This window comes from Dendropsophus ebraccatus, chromosome 1, assembly GCF_027789765.1.
Source record: "Dendropsophus ebraccatus isolate aDenEbr1 chromosome 1, aDenEbr1.pat, whole genome shotgun sequence".
Lineage (NCBI taxonomy): Eukaryota > Metazoa > Chordata > Amphibia > Anura > Hylidae > Dendropsophus > Dendropsophus ebraccatus.
The window spans coordinates 24021916-24042781 of NC_091454.1; the positions used below are offsets into that span (position 1 = coordinate 24021916).

Below are 20866 nucleotides of genomic sequence, written 5' to 3' on the forward strand. Positions count from 1 at the left end.
AACGAGGACGCCCAGAAGAAGTACAGACCAGCGCCCAAGACCGAGGAGAGGCCCCAGCCCGGAAGATCTGAGAGAGCAAGACTCCTGTGCGCCTGCTTCTATGAAGACCTCATCATTCGTCCCTCTCCGAAGAGATTCAGCATGAAGAAGATCAACATGGCTAAGGAGAAGAGACGACAGGCAGAAGAAACAACGTGAGAAGGAGGAGCAACATCATCCAGACCGGTAATGTATGACACCTGCACCGGCATCTACACTACACTGCATAACACCGGGCCCTACACCACCTGACATCCGCCCCTACACTACATGACACCCACCGCTACACTACATGACCCCCGCCACTACACTACATAACACCCGCCCCTACACCGCATGTCACCCAACCCTACACCGCATTACACCCGCCCCTACACTACATGACACCTGCCCCTACACCACCTGACACCCGCCCCTACACCGCATGACACTCGCCACTACACTACTATCAGCCCCCCAGTTAGTTACACACATTAGCAGCTTTGATCCAGGGTCCTCGGACCGATCGCCGCTATTTGGGGTCAAGAAGGAATTTTCCCCCTGTGACACAAATTGACCCCGGTGTCCAGAGGTTTTCGCCTTCTTCTGGATCAACAGCTTAGGGATCCCATAACAAAAACATAATCAATTCAGAAATAAAATTCTGTACTATACCCATATATTGTGTGTCGTCTCGTTTTTTCTGATGGAACAAAAATTTTTTCATTTGCACAAGGTATTTCCTATAGAGATATGGGAATTATTAAAGGGGCAGTACAGGATTAGAAAAAATGGCTGCTTTCTCCCACCTGTCTGTAGATTGTGTATTGCACTTTGGCATCATCCACTGTAATACCGCTCACAACCCATAGACAGGGGTGGTGTTATTTCTGGAAAAAAGCCGCCATGTCTTATAATCCTGTACAGCCCCTTTAACAATTCACATTTGTGTCTATGGGATCTATTGGAGTTTCTTCTAATATTTTTGATGGTAACATCAGCACAATGTGCGGCTCTGTTCTTTCCATCAAAAATACTAAAACCCCAAATATTCAACATGATTCTTCCTGTAGGGTGTGAGCCACTTGTTCTCTGGACCCTACTGAAATAATCCTGGATGTATATGGTGGAGCTGGGGGAAGTATCAGGTGAATGAGCGGTGACCGACATTTACATGAAGTGTGCGGCTGGGAAGGGGTATTCCCATCTCAGCTTGTTGTCCTTTATCCATAGGATCGGGGATAACAAGCTGATCACTGGGAACCCCAACAATGGGGACACAATCATCCCTGCAATGAATGGAGCGCTCACCATATCTGCGCTGCCACCGCGGCTTGTGCTCCATCCAGTCTCTATGGGGTCACTGAACACTTCCAAATGCTGAACTCAGAAGCGTCCAGTGTCCCTATAGAGAATGAATGGAGTGTAAGACACGGTGAGAGCTCCATTCATTGCAATCTTGGAATGGGTGGGGACCCCAGCAGTCAGACTCCCAGTAATCACCCCCCACAAGGCACCCAAACGCCTCACCAGCATATGAAATAAACTACTAATATATGGAAAACAGCAGATGATAAAGGTAAGAAACTTACCTTCATCCCCAGTTCCCCATGGCTATAGGGACATATCAGCTAGTTAGATGCTTAGATGTTTCTTTTAATTCTGGTTAAACCGTTAAAGGCAAACACAGCTATTTTCTTGCGAAAACAGCACCACCCCTGTTCTCACGGCAATTAAAAAAAGGCATCAGGTAGGAAAATGAAGTGAGCTGCAGTGTAAAGCATGGAGGAGTCTAATGCAAAGGGGGAAAATATATATGGGAATGATTGTTTAAAGGGTTAATTCTGATATGATCAGATGATCCTTATCCACAACAGTGACAGCTACAGACCCCCCCACAACAGTGGCAGCTACAGACCCCCCACAACAGTGACAGCTACAGACCCCCCACAACAGTGACAGCTACAAACCCCCCACAACAGTGGCAGCTACAGACCCCCCACAACAGTGACAGCTACAGACCCCCCACAACAGTGACAGCTACAGACCCCCCCACAACAGTGACAGCTACAGACCCCCCACAACAGTGACAGCTACAGACCCCCCACAACAGTGACAGCTACAGACCCCCCACAACAGTGACAGCTACAGACCCCCCCCCACAACAGTATAGAACCTGCTCTGAGGAGGAGGCAGCATCACTACATGTACTAGGTGTGTGTGATAGTGCCACCTGCTGGCTGCCCCAGTCATAGCTCCACCAGCCTGGACCTACACACAGCTGGGAGAAAGTCATCAGAGAATCTTACATTAAAGGAAACCAATAATTATGAAATCGCCCCGCAGCTATAAATCCATTACTATATGGCTCTGAGCACTGTGTCCAGGCTTATAAGGAATTTCTATGGACGTTACTTATAGGGCCTGAAAACATACTTTGTAAATCCCATCTATGTAGTCATCAGGACGCTGACTAGTCACAGCTGCCAAGCGGGCCATATAAGTAATGTTCACAGTGATTACTTATATGTCTGGACACAGTGCTCGGGGCCATGTAGTAATGGATTTATAGCTGCGGGGGCGATTTTATTATGATATGTTCCCTTTAAGAATATTCTGTTGCCCATAGCAACCAATTACAGCTCCACTTTCATTTTACCAGAGGTCATGCATGTATGAAATCTGAGCTGTGATTGGTTGCTATGGGCAACACAGGACACTGACACTATAATACTGCTTATTACATTTCCCCCTGTGCCCTGCAGTCAGTGGTGGCAGCTTATTTCTCCCAAAACAAAAGAGTAAAAAAAATCCATTGTGCGTTAACCTATATAAGATGTATGGGGGACTCCTGAATCTTCATTGACTAGAGGTGATCTCAACTCCAGCATGCTCCAGTCCAATCATTCAGCATTTGATTACCAGCAGCTGAAGAAGGTGGATGCAGCCCTAGTGAGTCTGGAAATACATGGCTGTATGCATATTTTCCAGGCAGCCATAGGACCGCATCCAATGTCTTCAGCCACTGGTATTCAGTATGCTCAAGTTGCGCTCATCTCTACCACAGATCATGTCAGGAGTCCCCCCATACTCCTTACACAGTTGGCTGAATCCGCAGGTGGCTGACTTTAGTATAAGGTCTATGGGCACCTTTGCAATCCGTTTTTTTCATCCGTTTTTTGCGAAAAACGGATTAAAAAAATGGATGCATTTGTGTGCATCCATTTTTTCATTGACTTCCATTGTAAAAAAAAAACGGATCAAAACGAATCCGTTTTTTTGAACGCACACAAAAATAGTGTCAGCTACGTTTTTGTGTCCATCAAAAAAAACGGATCAGTTTTTTTTACAATGGAAGTCAATGGAAAAACGGATCAAAACGGATGCAAAAACGGATTGCAAAAACGCAGTGTGAACCCAGCCACCCTCTCAAAAATTGTGGGGGTGAAAGTCTGTTGTGACCTTCTCAAAGATTGTGGAGGCAAGATCCTGTTATGACCCTCCAAACTATTTTGTGGGTGAGGTCCCATTGTGACCCTCTCAAAAAATAGCGACTGTGTGTGTGTGTGTGTGTGTGTGTGTGTGGTGGGGGAGGGGGGTTCAAGGCGGGAGGCAGTGGTGTGACCCACAGGTGCTCATAGAGAAGCACAGCCTTCATCCCAGCTATATGTGCCAGGACATGCTCGTGGTGGACTGTTGATATAGGTTCAGACCTATAATTGTCGGGCACTATCCATGACAGGCCGCTCAGCCAATCACTGGCCGGCAGTGGCGGATTAAATGTACCATGGGCCCCGGGCTGTCCACCCAACCTGGGCCCCTACCCTGATGAACATATTGCCACCTGGTCCCTTTCTGTTGCCCTAGCCCCCCCTAAACATATTGCCACCTGCCTCAATTGCAGCTGGTTCCACTGCCAGCCCAGCCCCCCTCCCCTAAGCCCTCAATGGTCCATATTCCTGTCCCAGCACGTGACTCACATCGCCAGCTTCTTCACAACGCAGCGCCGCGTCCCGCCCACCTGGAGGAGCGTAGTAGTAATAAAGTAGTAACTCCAGTGTTTGGTGTCATGTGCAGTAAAGTAAGGAGGTATGTGGGTCCCGTATGTAGGATCCCGTGCTGTGCCCCCCATATAGTAATAATGTCCGCATGCTGTGCCCGCCATATAGTAATAATGCCCTCTGTCCCCATAGTAATGCCCCCTGCCATGCCCCCATAGAAATGTCCCCTGTTCTCCCTCAACACAATAGAATAAAAAAATAAAATCATACTCACTAATTCGGGCGGGGGATGGGGTCCTCTTCTCCCTTGTGTGCGCCTAGTGGATTCACCAGCAGGTGTGATGACGTCATCGCTCTGCGTCTGCTGGTGAGATCGGATCCACGCAGGGATGAGGCTAGAATGAAGTTGTTAGAAGGAGGACCTCCCCCTGGAGTCTGTATTCTAGCTTCTTCACCATAGAGCAGGCCAGAATGGAGTTGCTAGAAGGAGTTGCCAGACATTATTATCAGGAGGCATTACATGAGGTATACCAGGGGGAACCACAACTCCCAGCATGTCCAGCCTGTTATTATGGGAGATCGGAGGACATTACAGGAGGAGATATAAGAGGAGAACTACAACTCCCAGCATGTCCAGCCTGTTATTATGGGAGATCGGAGGACATCACAGGAGGAGATATAAGAGGAGAACTACAACTCCCAGCATGTCCAGCCTGTTATTATGGGAGATCGGAGGACATTACAGGAGGAGATATAAGAGGAGAACTACAACTCCCAGCATGGACAGCCTGTTATTATGGGAGATCAGAGGACATTACAGTAGAAGATATAAGAGAAGGACTACAAATCCCATCATACACAGTGGAGGTTTAGTGAGCCCCGCCCCCTCATGTCACATGACAATGATCACAGGTCCTTCATCCATTAGCATCCTCTCCCGTTCTCAGCCTCGCCCCCTTATGACATCACCACAGGTCCTTCCCCATTGCTCTGCAGAAAACACGGCAGGTCCTTCTAACAACTCCATGCTGCCGTGTAACACCCTGCATACTAATAATGTGGGCCCACATTATAATCCGCCACTGCTGGCCGGGACCTGAAGGTGCAGCGGGTGAGACCCGGGGAGAAGCGGACCGCAAGAGGAGCCCTGAATCATGGATAGGTAATGTATGCAGTTTAAGCAAGGGCTGCACGGACATCGGTAACAATGTCCATGCAGCCCTTGTCAAACGATTATCGGGCCGTGTAATAGGCCCAGTAAACGAGCCCCAATCAAGCAGATCGGCACTTGTTTACAGTTATTATCGGGCCATGTAATAGTACCCTAAGCCCTACACTACCTCACTAAGTATCAAGTACTATCAAGTGCCGTGATAGTACTGCGAATAATGGGCTCAAACAAGCATGTTCACTCTTCTCTATTCCTCTATTCTACGCCCGATAGTTCACCTTTCCACTAAATATAATATTGTATTGTATTGGTACATCACCGCCTCCTGCAGACAATTATATTCATAGGAAATGTAAAACATCTTACCGCTAATCTACTTTCAATCGTATAGAACCAGTTATACCGTATGACAAATAGGCAGCAGCAGTTTCCTCTGCCTAAACCATTGTGCCCTTGGCTGCTATTTCCAAATATAGCATGTGCTCTGATATTGTATTATTCACAGTCATTCAGCTCGGGATGAATTTTATTTTTTTTGTTCCATTTCATTTTCAATGCCAGCACAAAAACGCCACCAACACCTCAGTTATTTATTGTGTTTGTGTTTAGTGTCAAAGTAAAGACAAGGAATTTATGTGAACGGTCTTATTCTATTCACAACTAGGCTGTAAACTCAAACCATAGATGAGAACTGCAGAGGCTCCTGGGCACCGATGTAAAATCTGAAGCCCCAGAGACCTCACCTACTATGTCATATATAGTGTATAATGCCTGATTAAAGAGGATGTACCACCTGGTACATCCTCTTTAACCTAAACCCACTGATCGAACGGCGCTGGCACGGGGAAGCCGATGCCGCGGTCTGTTTTTCGGACCAAGGCCCGACTCCCGTACACGATGCCGTTCTATGCACCGGAACCGAACGGTGCTCAAACATTGGAGGCCGGCCGAGCCGCCCCCAGTGGGAGGGAATTCCCTCCCCTGTATGATGCGGCTCCATTCATTCTATTCTATTCAATTACCTCCCCCGTTCCAGCGCCGGTGCCCGGATCGCGCCGCCCAGTACTCCCATCAGGCGGTCGCTTCCTGGTCAGAGCTGCCCCATGAGACGTTATGTAAGTGACTTCCAACTTCAATTTCCACCCCATCCCCGGCAATCCTCAAAAATACCCCCCGGCCGGAGTACCCCTTTTAATAATTACTCCAAGATTCGCTGTTATGCAGAACGCTTTGGTGTTCTATGTGCACATTCACCAATACTGATGCCCATTCACCGATACTGGTGCCTTTTTCCTTGGAAGAACGGTCATTTGCACTTGTCCATTAGGAGGAAATTTTCTTGGCAGACCTGGTTCAGACCAGCTTTATTCAATGTCATTTTACTTCAAAAATTTTCCTTTGGACCTTTTTCTGATTCCAAGGTATAAGTGTACTATACTGGACATTTAAAGGGGTTCTCCGGGGAGCAGGAAAGGTTTGCTCCCTGGCGTTCCATGACAGCAAATTTTCTCCCTGTGGCCATCTCAGAAGATATACTTTTGAACGTTCATACTTATGGCAGACATTATAGATGAGCAAACCTAACTTCTCAAACCAAGATTTGTTACGAACTTTGTTACCAAATTGAACTTTCAGCAAAGTTCATAAACAGATCGTAAAGATGGCGGGCACACATTTCTGTACACAAAAAAGATTCTTGTCTGCACTCCCCTGGTGTTCTCCTTTGGGACTTTAGTGTCCCCTGCCAGCTTCTTTTATGTATATTTACTCATCACAGCCTGTTTTCGTTGGAAAGAATAAGTAGATAAGTAAATATATACAAAAGAAGCTGGCGGGGTAGAAAGCAATCGGATCTATCCAAAGGTGTCTATGAAAAGCTAGCATACAGAAGATTAACTGTATGCAACTGCCCAATCACCTAAAATAAAATACATTATATCATTTTAGGGGATTAAGAAAGGTTTGAGTTTTTCCGAATCGCCTTGAACTTTGCTTCAAAGTTTAGCGAACCTGACAAACCGAAAGTATGTAGCTCTTACCTGTTCTGCTCCCGAACTCTATCCCCCCCCCACACACACGCCATTTTGGAAGTATTCCAGTAGGGTAAGAAAGTAAAAATCCATTCCACCCGACCCTTCTTTCTGTTGCCGTCATTTGTCAGACTCGGGAGGCTGCCGTATACTTTAGACGCTGCAGTTGATGGGTTCAGCTGACATTAGTGTATAGTGTATGTGCACCTTAAGTCTCCGTTCACACTTTTATATAACAGAAACTATGACAGCAGTGCCGGCCCTATCAAACAACAGACATAAACTGTGCCTGTTGGACTCCACTGATTTATAATGAGGTCTATCAGGTTTCTTTGTGGTGTCTGTTATTTCGACAGGAAGAATAGCATAGCTACACTTTTTTCCCGCCATCTGATAGCAGAAAAGGAAAAAAGTGGGAAAATTTAATCAACACCCTATATTCTAGGTTCTAGTGCCCTAATATACTGTATGCACGGTACACTATGCTGGTGTCCGCATTGTCCTAACTTCATTCAATGCCCCCATTATAAAAATTTTGACATAATTAAGGTTTTTTTTAGTTATCATAGTTACTGTTGGGAAAAGCACCATCTGTCACCCAGTGTTCAGACTCTCTGGAATACCAGTCAACAGCTGGATACCTGCAGGGATCTCCAACCCATAGTAAAAAGAAAACAGCTATAGACAGGTTATACTATAGTTGGTTTGTACTGTTTTTGTACAAAATCATATCTAAAATGATCATAAAATCGATATGGAGCAAATCTAAGGAGGGTTAGTAGTTTTATATGTGCTCTTCGTAAGAAATGTTCCACCTACTGCTGTCCCTACCAGTGAAGTAGAGTATTATTATTTTCCTAAGGTTCTATATTGAACTTGAAATTGTTTTGGGTACACAGGGGCACATTTTTCAAAAATGCGTCCCTGGCGTACGCCACGGAAAAGGTGCAGACTTTTGTTCTTTGGGTATGTACACACTGAGCAAGATGGGCGGAATTCCGCCTGATGTGTCATATCACATCAATAGGAGAGCGCGCGCTCCTCCGCAGCCACCGATCTCCGCCCAAAGAAGTGACATAAGCGCGCACCCTCTTATTCACTGAGACATGACACTCAGCATAGCAGGATTCCGCGGCAGAATTCGACCCTATTTGCTCAGTGTGAACATACCCTCTCTGTGTAAGACCCACTAGCCTAATAGTCAGGAAGGGGAGTTATGGCTAGGTGGGGAAGAGACATGGCCTCCTTTCTTGCCTAATTTATCATGGAAATAGGCGTAAACCATGGCAGAAATCTACACCTGCTCTTGAGCAGGTGTAGATTTCTGTGTGAGCCCTGCAACAGGTGTGCCGGATTTACTAATGGTCCTTTTACACGGAACGATTTATCGTTCGAATTTGCACGATAACGATTGAATTCGAACTATAATCGTACATGTAAACGCAGCGAACGATCAAGCGACGAGCAAGAAATCGTTCATTTTGATCTTTCAACATGTTCTCGAATCATCGTTAATTGTTCGCAAAAAATTCGCAGATTGTTCAGTGTAAACAGTTTTTCAACTATTTCACCTATGTGTGAGATAGGCTTAAGCGTTCGCAAAACGATTTTCCGAATGATGTATCGTTCCATCTAAACGCTGATCGTTATAAAAAAAAACATTGTTCATTCAAAATCGTTAATCGTGCAATCGGGCGAATTATCGCTCCGTGTAAAAATACCATAAGAGGCCTCTTCTTTATTTAATGCTGCGTTTACTCGGAGCGATAATTCGCCCAATCGATCGTTTAACGATTTTGAAGCAACGATTTGTTTTTATAACTACCAATGTTTAGACCAATAAATTGTTAGAAAAATCGTTAGAATATTCGTAAGAAAAATCGTTATTGCGATCGTTTTTAAGATAGCTTCAGCCCATCTTTCACATAGGGAGAATCTTTGAAAGACTTTAGCGAACGACGATTGGAGAACATGTTGAAAGATCAAAATGAACGATTTCTCGCTTGTCGCTTGATCGTTTGCTGTGTTTACACGGAACGATTATCGCTCAAATGCGATAGTTATCACGAAAATTCAAACGATAGTCGTTTCGTGTAAATGCAGCATAAGACTGGCATATGAGCCCCCCATTATGGCATATACGTGTTTGCTTGCCATCACGGCCACAAAAAGGCACATGCACCCTGTTCTTTCCCTTCCTTCTCCAATGTGCTGGCACCATGCTACCAGATAGCAACACTAAACCAATATTACCACTATCCCTAAATGCATAACCATTCCTGTCTCCCAGCTAATATACAAGATGAATATGAAATGTAAATGCTAAAATGTGCAAAAAATTTATACGGTAAGATGTCAAAGAATACAAGAATACTCGGCCCTTTCTGGCGGCACCGTAGACAATGAATGGAGCCGTGAATGGAGTCGGTTTATAACAAAGGAGCCGGGTCATCCCCAAGGAGCACAGAGGATGGACCTCCTGCAATCTCCAACAGTGTACCAGGGACAAGTATTTTTGAAAAATTCCAAATTCCAAATTTTGAAAAGTTCCATTGGCCTTGATGTCTTCAGTACAGAAGGGCCGGAGCGCGGCAGCAGGCTTGCGTGCAGGCCCGCATGACTGGGCTGGTAGGCTGGCCTGCTCACATGCTGGGGAGCCTGGGGGCGGGGGGAAGTTGATAAAAGGGGCCGGCTTCCCGCCTCAGGCTCAGTTTGAGCGGGAGCCGTGACGAGTTCCCACCCTCCCTCCCTTCTTTGTTCATATTGTATTTCTTTTGTGGGGGTTTTTGTAGGGATTGGGTGAGGCCGCGGGGTTGGCTGGGTTGTCATAGCAGTTATAGGCGGGGGAGGTCCTTGAAGTTGGTGGTAAATTGGTGAGGGATGGGACGGGGCATCACAGGGGATGACTCCTCCCATCTCGATTATGGTAACATCTGTGTGATCGGCTGGCGCAATTTTCGGCTCTCTAATGGTGTATCGACCGAGAGTTAGGGAAGTGTGGTAGCCAAAAGTTTGGCTTGGAGCCTCCGAGCCGGGAGGTGGACGGCTGGGGCAGGATAGTGGTGGTAGAGTGTAAAGTTCCCTAACTGGGGGCGCCAGCCTTTGTAGCTTCAAGGACCTTCCTTGCTTTGTTTGAGTATATATTTCAAAGTATTTTATTAAAGGTATGTTTTAATATTTGGTGTTTGTTATTTGTTAATAAACATTGGCTGCTGTGGCCAGATTTATCCAATCCTGGTGTCGGTGTCCAATTTTCTGTGGGGCAGTAGGGAAGTGGTAGTTGGGTGGCACGGGGGGAGTGGGGTGGGTGACTCCGGGTGGGGGGCTGGTATGGCAATTTGTGGAGGGGAATGATGCTCGGTCTACTTTGAGATTGTGGAGCAGGGTTACGGCCGGGCTCTACAATGCCAAAGTCATGTAATTCTGATAGTGTTTCTCAGTTCTGATTTGGATCATTCTTTTCCTTTGCTGCCTGTTATCTGTGTTGAGTGGAACCTGCCTGTTCTGACCTCTTTGGCCTGATCGGCTATGTCTTTGATCTGCTCCTATGATACCATGCTATCAGAGAGTACCCTGAGTAGAGGCTTAGTCTTTCTCTGCGGTGCGGTCCAGGGGTTAAAGGATAAATATTATGCTCCTCATATTAGTCAAATTGATATCAACCTAGCAGATTCCGAACCTCTAAAAGTTTGGCCTTGTGTCACTTAGACTGTACAGTCTTGGGGACGTCAATTATAAGGTATATTCTATCTCCTCATCCATGCACCTTCACTTTCTAAGAGTTTAGCGTACCTCATTAGGGTTAAGTTCCTCTTGAACTTTTCAGCTTCCCACAATGGAACAGATGTCTTGTTGGGTTAGTTTCTCCCCGTGGCATCAGAACACTGTTTGTTTTGCAGCTGCCAACGCAGTATACAGCAATTCCTTCCAAGACCATGCAATATTTACGTAGGTTAGTCAACAAACCCAGTTCTTGAGGAGAACGCAGGTTGTCTGTAATTAATGTCACTGGCACCTGATTGATATGTGTTACCCATATGCTTCACGCCTTGTTGGCTCTATAAAATGAACCTAGCTTACTTTATAGAGAAGACGTACAATTGTGCTCAACGTTTACAAGCACCGAAGCTTGTTCGAGGCACCGATGACAGGACCCTAAATGTTTTAGCACTGCGAGACGTCGAGCTGACTCTGTTCTAAAGAGAGTAATTTGTATGATGAAAGAACATCACACTGCAGGTAACTTTTAGAGAAGACAATGGCTTACGGAGTACCCTGGGGAACTGGAATTTCTATAGCAGCATTATACATGTACCATTGGACTTATGGGTAATATGCAAATCTACAGGACATTAGATTAGCAATTTGTTCTTGGCAATGTCAAATAGTGTTTGAGTCGAAATAAAGGAGAAGAAAATCCAATGGCTTTAGCTAAAAGACACAGTACAGTATGTTCTAGTAGGGATTTTTGGCCCTGGTGGGTTTGGAAGACTTTTGGGTAGGTACAGGATGCAAGTCGTGTATATGGATCAGCCATAAAACAATTTACAGATGAAGTGAAAAACATTGACATTGATTAGTTTGAAGCAAGAAAAATGGCTAAGTGTAAGGGCCTGAGTAACTTTAACCGAGTCGAGATGAATGGATAAGTCCGGACGGGAAGTTTGTGGAATACCAAAAGTGTTCCAAAAAGGTTAAAGAGTCATTGATGCACATGGGGAACAAAGTCTAGCCTGTCTAGTCCAATCCCACAGAAGAGCTGTCATAGTATAAATTACTATGCCTTGCTCTTCCCTTGTCCATTCCTCACGTAACACCAAGATTTCTCCCAAGCTTCTCCCATATTCTGGAACCCACTACCCCAACATGGCCAGCTCTCATCCACCATCACAATCATCAAAAGTAACTTGAACACCCATGCCTTTAGCATAGACTACAATAACCCTGCAGGTCCCCTGGGCTACTAGCTCCTCCTATCACCCTGTAGATTGTAATCCCTCGCGGGCAGGGTCTTGTGTCATTTTCTTGATTTATGTTACATACTATATGTTAACTCCGTATCATATGTATAGAACTTAAAAAATAAAGAATAAACATATAGGCAAAAGAAAAAGTGTCTGGGAAACAATACCCTAGCCTTATCCCGCCCAGCTTGGCTTGATTGACAGGTCTCTTGCTATACATAATACAGTATATAGTGGGAAAAAAGCCACGGAGACTACCTCTTTTTTAAAGCATTTAAAACTGCTGACAGATTCCCTTTAATTGAGAAGTCTCACCAAAAACAAAAAAAAAACACTCAGGAAGCCAGGGGGTGTAGGAAAATAATGAACAAAGTAAACTTACCTATCCTTGTGCCCCGTAGCGCCACTCCCAGGTCCTGTTCACAGATGCCACTGACCTGCAGCTCTTCCAGCTGCAATGTCTAGTACCCGACTGAGTGATTACCTGCTCAGCCAATCAGTGACTAGGGTGGACACCGTCCCAGTCAATGACTGGCTGAGCGGGCAAGCCCTCATCTGGGCCATGATGTTGCAACTGGAAGAGCTGGGTACGTGAGGTACCCAGTTTCCGTCCGAAAATGACTTCGAGCTGCTGTCAGCTGGACCCAAAAGTGACACGGGGATGGGTGAGTTTAGGTTGTTTATTATTTTCCCATATCCCCAATGTTTAGAAAAGTAACTAGTATACATGTCATGTCTACTACCACACCCTAGACTAGACTAGACTAGACTGAACAGTCCTGCTGGGGGTTGTGTTGTTTAAGTACAGAGTGCACAGAAGAGAGGAGAGCAGAGATAGGCAGGTAAAGAACAGCATCTCCCATAGGCTGGTACAGATCAGGTGGTACATAAACAGTAACCCTTAGGTGACTACAGCTGTGCAACATAAAACAATGTATAAAAACAATACTGGCACCTTATGGTAAAATTAGGGAATGCAGCCTCATTACCACTGAAGACATAACTTTCTGACTCTGTACGCACAATCTGACCCCGCCAAACCACTTGTACCTTTAAATAGCTGCTTTTAATCCAATATCAGTCCTGCGGTCTGTTCAGAAGGTAATGCAGTTATTGTCCTAAAAAACAACTTTTAAACTTGCAGCCCTGTGTCAAACGGGAGTATATGTTCGCTAACTTTGCACCACCCCTCCGTCCCTCCTCCCACCCTCCTCATCATTAGGAATGCTCCAGGCAGATTGTCTCCTATTCATCAGCTGTGTGAATACTAAACATGGGCTGGATCGTTAAGCACCTGTGCAATGTTCAGCATGGAAAAAATGTTCCAGTGGCATTCCTAATGATGAAGAGGACGGGGAGGAGGGACGGAGGGGTGGTGCAGAGTTAGGGCACAGATACTCCCGTTTGGCACGGGCTGCAAGTTTAAAAGTAGTTTTTTAGGACAATAACCGCATCACCTGCAGAACAGATACCAGGACAGATCTTGGAGATCCGAAGGTACAAGTGGTTTGGGGGGTCAGATTGTGGGTACAGAGTCGCTTTAACTGTGGGACACCACAATATAACCTATTTTGTCATATAACCTGTTTTGACCCATAATGTATAACAGCTGGCATACCTGAGCAAGCTCTTTCCAATCTCCTTTAAGCTCCTTTTCATGTTGAGAAATCTTGGAGACATGCAGTAAGTGAGAAGTCAGAGACTCTTGGCAGCCAGTCCTATAATCTGTAGAGGTGGTTACATTACACAGGTGTGGACCCCTTTTCACATTGGGGCATCCAATTACCCCGTCATTTACTCCACCACTTGATCCGCCCCTTGGACAGTGCGTATATTTTTTCCTCTTTTCTTTCCACATTCTCTGGTGTGAATAATCCCAGATCAAAATGCATCAGACTGCAATAAACTTCTTCCATTAGGCCAGTTTCTGCAAATTTGCAGCAAAATCCGCTGCGGATCCCTTGCCTGTGATTTTCAATGAGATAATATATGTAAATGACAGCCCTCTTAAAGGGGTTGTCCGGCGATAAAAAATTATTCACAGAATAACACACATTACAAAGTTATACAACTTTGTAATGTATGTTATGTCTGTGAATGGCCCCCTTCCCCGTGTCCCACCACCCCCACCCGTGTACCCGGAAGTGTGGTGCGCTATACATTACCTGTCGCGTGCCGACCACGGTCTCCGATCGTCAGCAGTGACGTCTTCTTCGGGAGCTTGGCGGATCTTCCCGAGTGCCGGCCGCCCTCTGCAGCGTCATCCGAAGCTCAGCCGCGATTGGCTGAGCATAACTGTGCTCAGCCAATCGCGGCTGAGCAGCTGATGACGTGGCCGCGTCATCAGCCGCTCAGCCGCGATTGGCTGAGCACAGTTATGCTCAGCCAATCGCGGCTGAGCTTCGGATGACGCTGCAGAGGGTGGCCGGCACTCGGGAAGATCCGCCAAGCTCCCGAAGAAGACGTCACTGCTGACGATCGGAGACCGTGGACGACACGACATGCGGTGAGTATAATGCACCACACTTCCGGGTCTAGCGTGGGTGGGGGGAAACACGGGGAAGGGGGCCATTCACAGACATAACATACATTACAAAGTTGTATAACTTTGTAATGTGTGTTATTCTGTGAATAATTTTTTATCGCCGGACAACCCCTTTAACCACCCCCAGCCAGAGCATATATTACCGATCCGCGATCTAGTTTACTTCGAGGGCCACGGATGTGGCCGTCCTGCTTAGCCAATCAGTGTACTGCGGCGGGGCAGCGCACTGATTGGTAGAGCGGGACATCCAGTTGGGAACCCCAGAAGTAAGCCGAAACATGGAGCAGGTAATGTATGCTTTGGCTGGCAGGGGGTTAATGGGGCTTTCACTTACATATGTGAATCTCGCTGCGAGTATGTTATCTGATTGAATCACAGCCAATTTCAGTTATTCGTGAAAATGGCCTTACTTACTATTCGAAGCTGATGCAGGTACTAACTGTAATGTACTAACCTGATTGTGTTTTTTTTACTCTTAGGCTATATTCATATGCTGTATTCCATGCAGGGCCGGCCTTAGGGTAGATGGCGCCCTGTGCGAAACTTTCTTTTGGCGCCACTGCCTCAGCAGGTTACAATGCCTATCTATCTAGCTGAGTGACCACATCACACTGACTATAAGTTGCTAGGAAAGCTGGGTGACCTCTATCATACTGAGTACAAGATACTGAAAAGCTGGGTGACCCCATTATACTGTGTACAAGATGCTGGGAAAGCTGGGTGACCTCCATTATACTGACTACTATACAATATGCTAGGAAATCTGGGTAACCTCCATTATACTGACTACTCTACAGGATGCTGGGAAAGCTGGGTGACCTCCATTATATTGACTACTATACAAGATGCTAGGAAAGCTGGGTGACCTCCATTATACTGACTACTATACAAGATGCTAGAAAAGCTGGGTAACCTCCATTATACTGACTACTATACAGGATGCTAGGAAAGCTGGGTGACCTCCATTATACTGACTACTATATAGGATGCTGGGAAAGCTGGGTGACTGCCATTATACTGACTACTATACAAGATGCTAGAAAAGCTGGGTAACCTCCATTATACTGACTACTATACAGGATGCTAGGAAAGCTGGGTGACCTCCATTATACTGACTACTATATAGGATGCTGGGAAAGCTGGGTGACTGCCATTATACTGACTACTATACTGGATGCTGGGAAAGCTGGGTGACCTCCATTACACTGACTACTATACAGGATGCTGGGTGACCTCCATTACACTAAGTACAATATGCTGGGAAAGCTGGGTGACCTCCTCTGCCCTAGCAGTCAGGGTGAAAGGTTCCCTTTAAATAAATCATTGCCAATCACATCACAAATGCCATATAATGTAACTAGCCAAGGAAAGAATCCTTCCAGCCAGCAACATAGTGCAGTAGTACATCAGTGCTGATCACAGGCTGCTGCTGCGGCTGATGGATCTGGTTTCCCCATAGCATGAGCAATAGTCTGTTCCAGCACACTGAGGGATGTGGCTGCTGCTATCTCCCTGCTTTACTATTTCCATTTTAAGCCCATCTACCTACCCTTGCTTGCTGCCCCTCTGCAGGATAATGGATGCAGGCCCTGTGCACTCTGCAAGGTGGGACCCAGTATCCCACCCGCGGTCAGTGCCAGGGACGGGGCTTGTCGGTAGGGGGCGGAGCATACCGGGATTTACCCGGAACAATAATTTGCCGGGTCCCGAGCCTTGGTGGGCCGCGAGCGCTTGCAGGCTACACATCTAGCATGGGAGGAGAGCAGGCGGCAAGCTGGGGGGCAGACAGCACATCTAACTTACAGATTCCTACTTCTAAGTTAGGTGTGCAGTTGTCAGTCTGCCAGAGCGCCCCCTAGCTGGCCATGAGTGATGTGCCCTGTGCTATTGCACAGATCGCACACCCCAAAGGCCGGCCCTGATTCCATGAGGTATACTTGTTAGCTCCCAGCAAGTTCCCAAAAAGTTCCTACTTATACTTGAGCTGTGATACCCAGCGTAAGAAGTAGTTTCTAGGTCCAGCCTGAAGCCTTAAAGGGTCCTAGGATCCTTTTGGGGTTATGTCCAACTTCTTTCACATTCTCTTTCTTTATTCTCTCCCAGGATAGGGCTAGGCTGTAGCACCACGATATAAGGCCTTATTCACAGGTTCAGTCATTTTCAAGGTCCGTGAATGAATTCCGCTATCTACCTCCATAATCCGTTAAAAACCATCCATGATTACATCCGTTTCACATCTGTGTTTTTCACAGATCTGTTCAAAGCTTTTCAAATTACATTTTGTTAGAAAAATTCTATATCTGTACTCATTTACTTATCTCCAGTATATTGATAGGTTAATCATACTAAAATATATTATAGAATAGCTATGCGCTAATGAAACTTAAGTGATTGCGCCCAATCCTAAGTATTGAGAAGCTTGTAGAGGCAATATATATAATTAACATATATACTGTGTTACTGAAGAGGTATATAATGGGTTAAGTGTTGGACTTTAAAGATGTTTAGAGAAGTTAGATTGTGAAAGGTGCAGACGTGTGGAAAATAAAGCTAAAATGCCTGGTTGACCGCTCTTTGCACCTCTAGACAGGAGGCTTAACGCCCTGTACCTCTAGTTCACTTATGTTTTTGTTTTCCACTGAAACTTCGGTCTTAACCGCACATTTCCTGTATATAAGGCAAAAGGATGTTGTAATTCTTTGCACTTGGTGGAAGCACTTTGTGGAAGCTGGGTGCCCTTGTTAACAAGTAATAAACCTTATCAAAATGCAAAAATATCTGTGTGAACTAAGTCTTCTATCCCATGTGCATCTCAATCAGCAGCACAGGTGATGTGCACTCTCAGTCTCCCAGGCTGCCACTAGCCCGTGCATGTGCATCAATATGAAGTGTAAAGGTGCTGGAGTGCCGTATTAGTACGTAAAATACTGTTTACAATTCCTTATCTTTTTAAAATAGAAGAGAGGTAGACTCACGTTTCAGTTGCTGAAGTTTATCAGTTTTATTTCAGGAGTATTCGCATGATGGATTCATACCGGTAGCTTGTGGGCTCTCTCGGGTGTGCATAGAACGGAGTGGGCATTCCTTACTGCCGTGACGCGACGTTTCGGGGCGGACCCCTTACTCATGCGTGAGTAAGGGGTCCGCCCCTTGATGTATGTACAAATGTTTTTTGGGTATAAAAAACCCAACATTGTGTGTAAGGTAATTGATTTTTCATTGTACCTCAACATGAGAGTCAGTGTTCTCCAGATTACAGTGATCAGTGTAGATCGATGTATCTGTCTAGTGTTTCCAGTATGGTGTCAAAACCACAGGAGGCCGAAGCCGGCTTATACTATTGTTCTGATAATATGGATGATATCTTCTGCTTGGTCTGTGGTTGCTATAAGGTACTCAAAATCAGCTGATATTAATGGTAGAAATGTATGTATAGTTGATATGAATGAGTCCAGTTATGCAAGGAAGACAATTTTACAATTTTTGCTCTCTTTTCTCTTGCCTTTTTATCATTATTGTTTTTTGTTACATTGTGAGGGTTTGGCGAGTTAAGAGGAGAAACAACACTGTGTCTTATCTACCTTTAAGGACTATTGGAGCTGTAGTACTGGTCTTCTTTGTCTGTTGGTTCCCCAGTCATCTATTTTTTCTTGTCCTTATATTCGGGACAAGCGTATAAATTTCTTATGTAGATGATTCTGTATATTTAGTCACCATACTCCTTGTCATCCTTAATAGTTGTATTAACCCTATCCTCTATGTTTTTATTGGTCGAGATTTAAAAGAAAAGTTGTTTGGCTCCTTCCAGGCCAAGTTGGAAAAAGCATTTATAGATACTCACAGGTCAGACCTCGTGAAACAGGAACAGTCTATGCTACATCGAAACTTTGAAACTTAGATTAAGACATAGAGGAAAGAGAGAAGAAGAAAAATATTGAATGGGCTTAATAGAATTTAATGGTATTATATTTTTTGCAGTGACTTGATAGCAAAATATTTCTGCTAGCTTGGCTTATTATCATTGTGTCATCATTGATTTTTGTAAATAAGTAAATGGGGAACCTTATGAGAGTCTGCAATAACATTCTTTTAATGAAAGTTTGTAAAGTTTTCAGTATTGCAGTACAGGGGTGAGTATATGTATGTGTGTATGATCATTCCCCAGTGCTTTCCTATTATGTGTCTATATTATTATTACTTTAAACATTGGAAATTAGATGGTTGACACAGAGGCCATCTGTGCGTTCAGCTAATGATCCCAAAATGATAGAGATGTTGTCTGAGGGCAGGAATAGCCTCAAGCAAGATTTATAACATGTTTTAAGCTGAAGATGCGGATGAGATGTTCTCTCAGACGCACCGACTGAATGCTTAGGACAATGGGGGTTTCTAAAACTTATGAGTCTTTTAAAGGCTAATCATTATAAAGCTGGTGATAGTACATCTATTGGCATAAGAGTCGGTGTTCCTGGGGAAGCATGATGCTTGCATCAGGGTACTAGTAGTTATTATTATGCTATATGGTAAGTGTGTTTAAAAAAAAACACAAAAAAAACCACTGCATAATAAGAAATGGTAAATGCTTAGAGCATTTGTGTAGTATCTATGTTGAAAAGGCGGTTGGAATTGCATAGGGGAAGTGGAAACTAAGTGATATAGGGTATATAATAAGTATAAATTATGTTATAAGATGTTCAGTACTTAAAATAAAATTTTACTATTAGAAATTTTGTTTAATTTGTAACTTTTAAAAGAAATGATCCATAGGAAATGTGAGACTCATGATGACGAGCACAATATAACTGGTAGATTTGCCCTATGCAATAGATGCTAGGAAGACTGAAGGGGCAAAAGGGATGCTTCACCTATGACAACACCAGGGAAACGTCCTGCTGGGCAGCAGAAGATGAGATTGGTCACTGGTACCGGGTAAAGTAGGAGAGAGGCTGCATAAGCAGCAGCCGGTACCAAGAAAAATGGTTGTCCTCCAGTAATCGTTAGCTACAAGCCCACTCAGTCGTCTATTAGGCAAAAGTCAGAGCTTTGTCCCAGGTACCGTATTTTTCGGACTATAAGGCGCACCGGACTATAAGGCGCACCTTCAATTTTAGCCTGCTAAGCCATCTAGTTTCATATATAAGGCGCACCGGACTATAAGGCGCACCGGACTATAAGGCGCACCGCATCTAGTTTGAACAAACGAAAAACGATCATACAAACAAAAAAAAAATTATGGCAATAATGTGCATCTGATGCTGATTCTCTTTAAATGAAACAAAACTCAGACCATAAATCATACCGTACTTTATTTAACTTTTTAACACTAACTGACAACTTGTTTAGTTGTAACTGTAAATCAGTACACTTGCGGTATATTCTCAATTCATTCCTCCACTGCAAATCCATCAAATTCTTCATCTTCAGTGTCGGAGTTTAACAGTTGGGCGATTTCGGCATCAAGCATTCTCTGGTCCCCCTCATCATCATCATCATCATCATCTGAGTCGGTCTCGTTGCTGCTTAGCTCTTCAGTGATGATTCTAGCCTTCCTGAAAGCTCGGGTGACACTGGAGACTGATACCTTCTCCCAGGCATCCACGATCCATTTGCACATAGTAGCATAACTTGCCCGGCGTTGCCTCCCTGTGTTGGTGAATGTGTGGTCACCTTCTGTCATCCAATGCTCCCATGCAGCTCGCAATTTAACTTTAAATGACCTATTAATGCCGATATCTAGCGGCTGGAGCTCTTTGGTTAATCCACCTGGAATGACGGCAAGCTCCGAGTTAGTTTTCTTCACTTGGGCTTTGACAGCATCGGTCACATGGGCGCGCATGGAGTCACAGACCAATAGGGATGGGGATTTGTGAAAAAAGCCATCCGGTCTCTTGACGTAGACCTCCTTTAGCCACTCACTCATCTTCTCCTCGTCCATCCAGCCCTTTGGGTTAGCCTTGACGATGACACCAGCAGGAAGCTTTTCTTTTGGCAAAGTCTTCCTCTTGAAAATGACCATGGGTGGTAACTTCTGGCCATTAGCCTGACAGGCGAGGACTACAGTGAAAGAAGACTTCTCGTGTCCTGTGGTACGTATAGATACTGTACTGGTCCCTGTTCTCTCAACAGTACGTTGTACA

The 20866-nt window shown here is 45.0% G+C and overlaps 1 pseudogene; it reads left to right on the forward strand.

Moving 5' to 3' along the window:
• Positions 1-17894: 17894 nt before the first annotated feature.
• On the forward strand, positions 17895-18627 carry LOC138774973 (chemerin-like receptor 1; annotated as a pseudogene).
• Positions 18628-20866: the final 2239 nt, after the last annotated feature.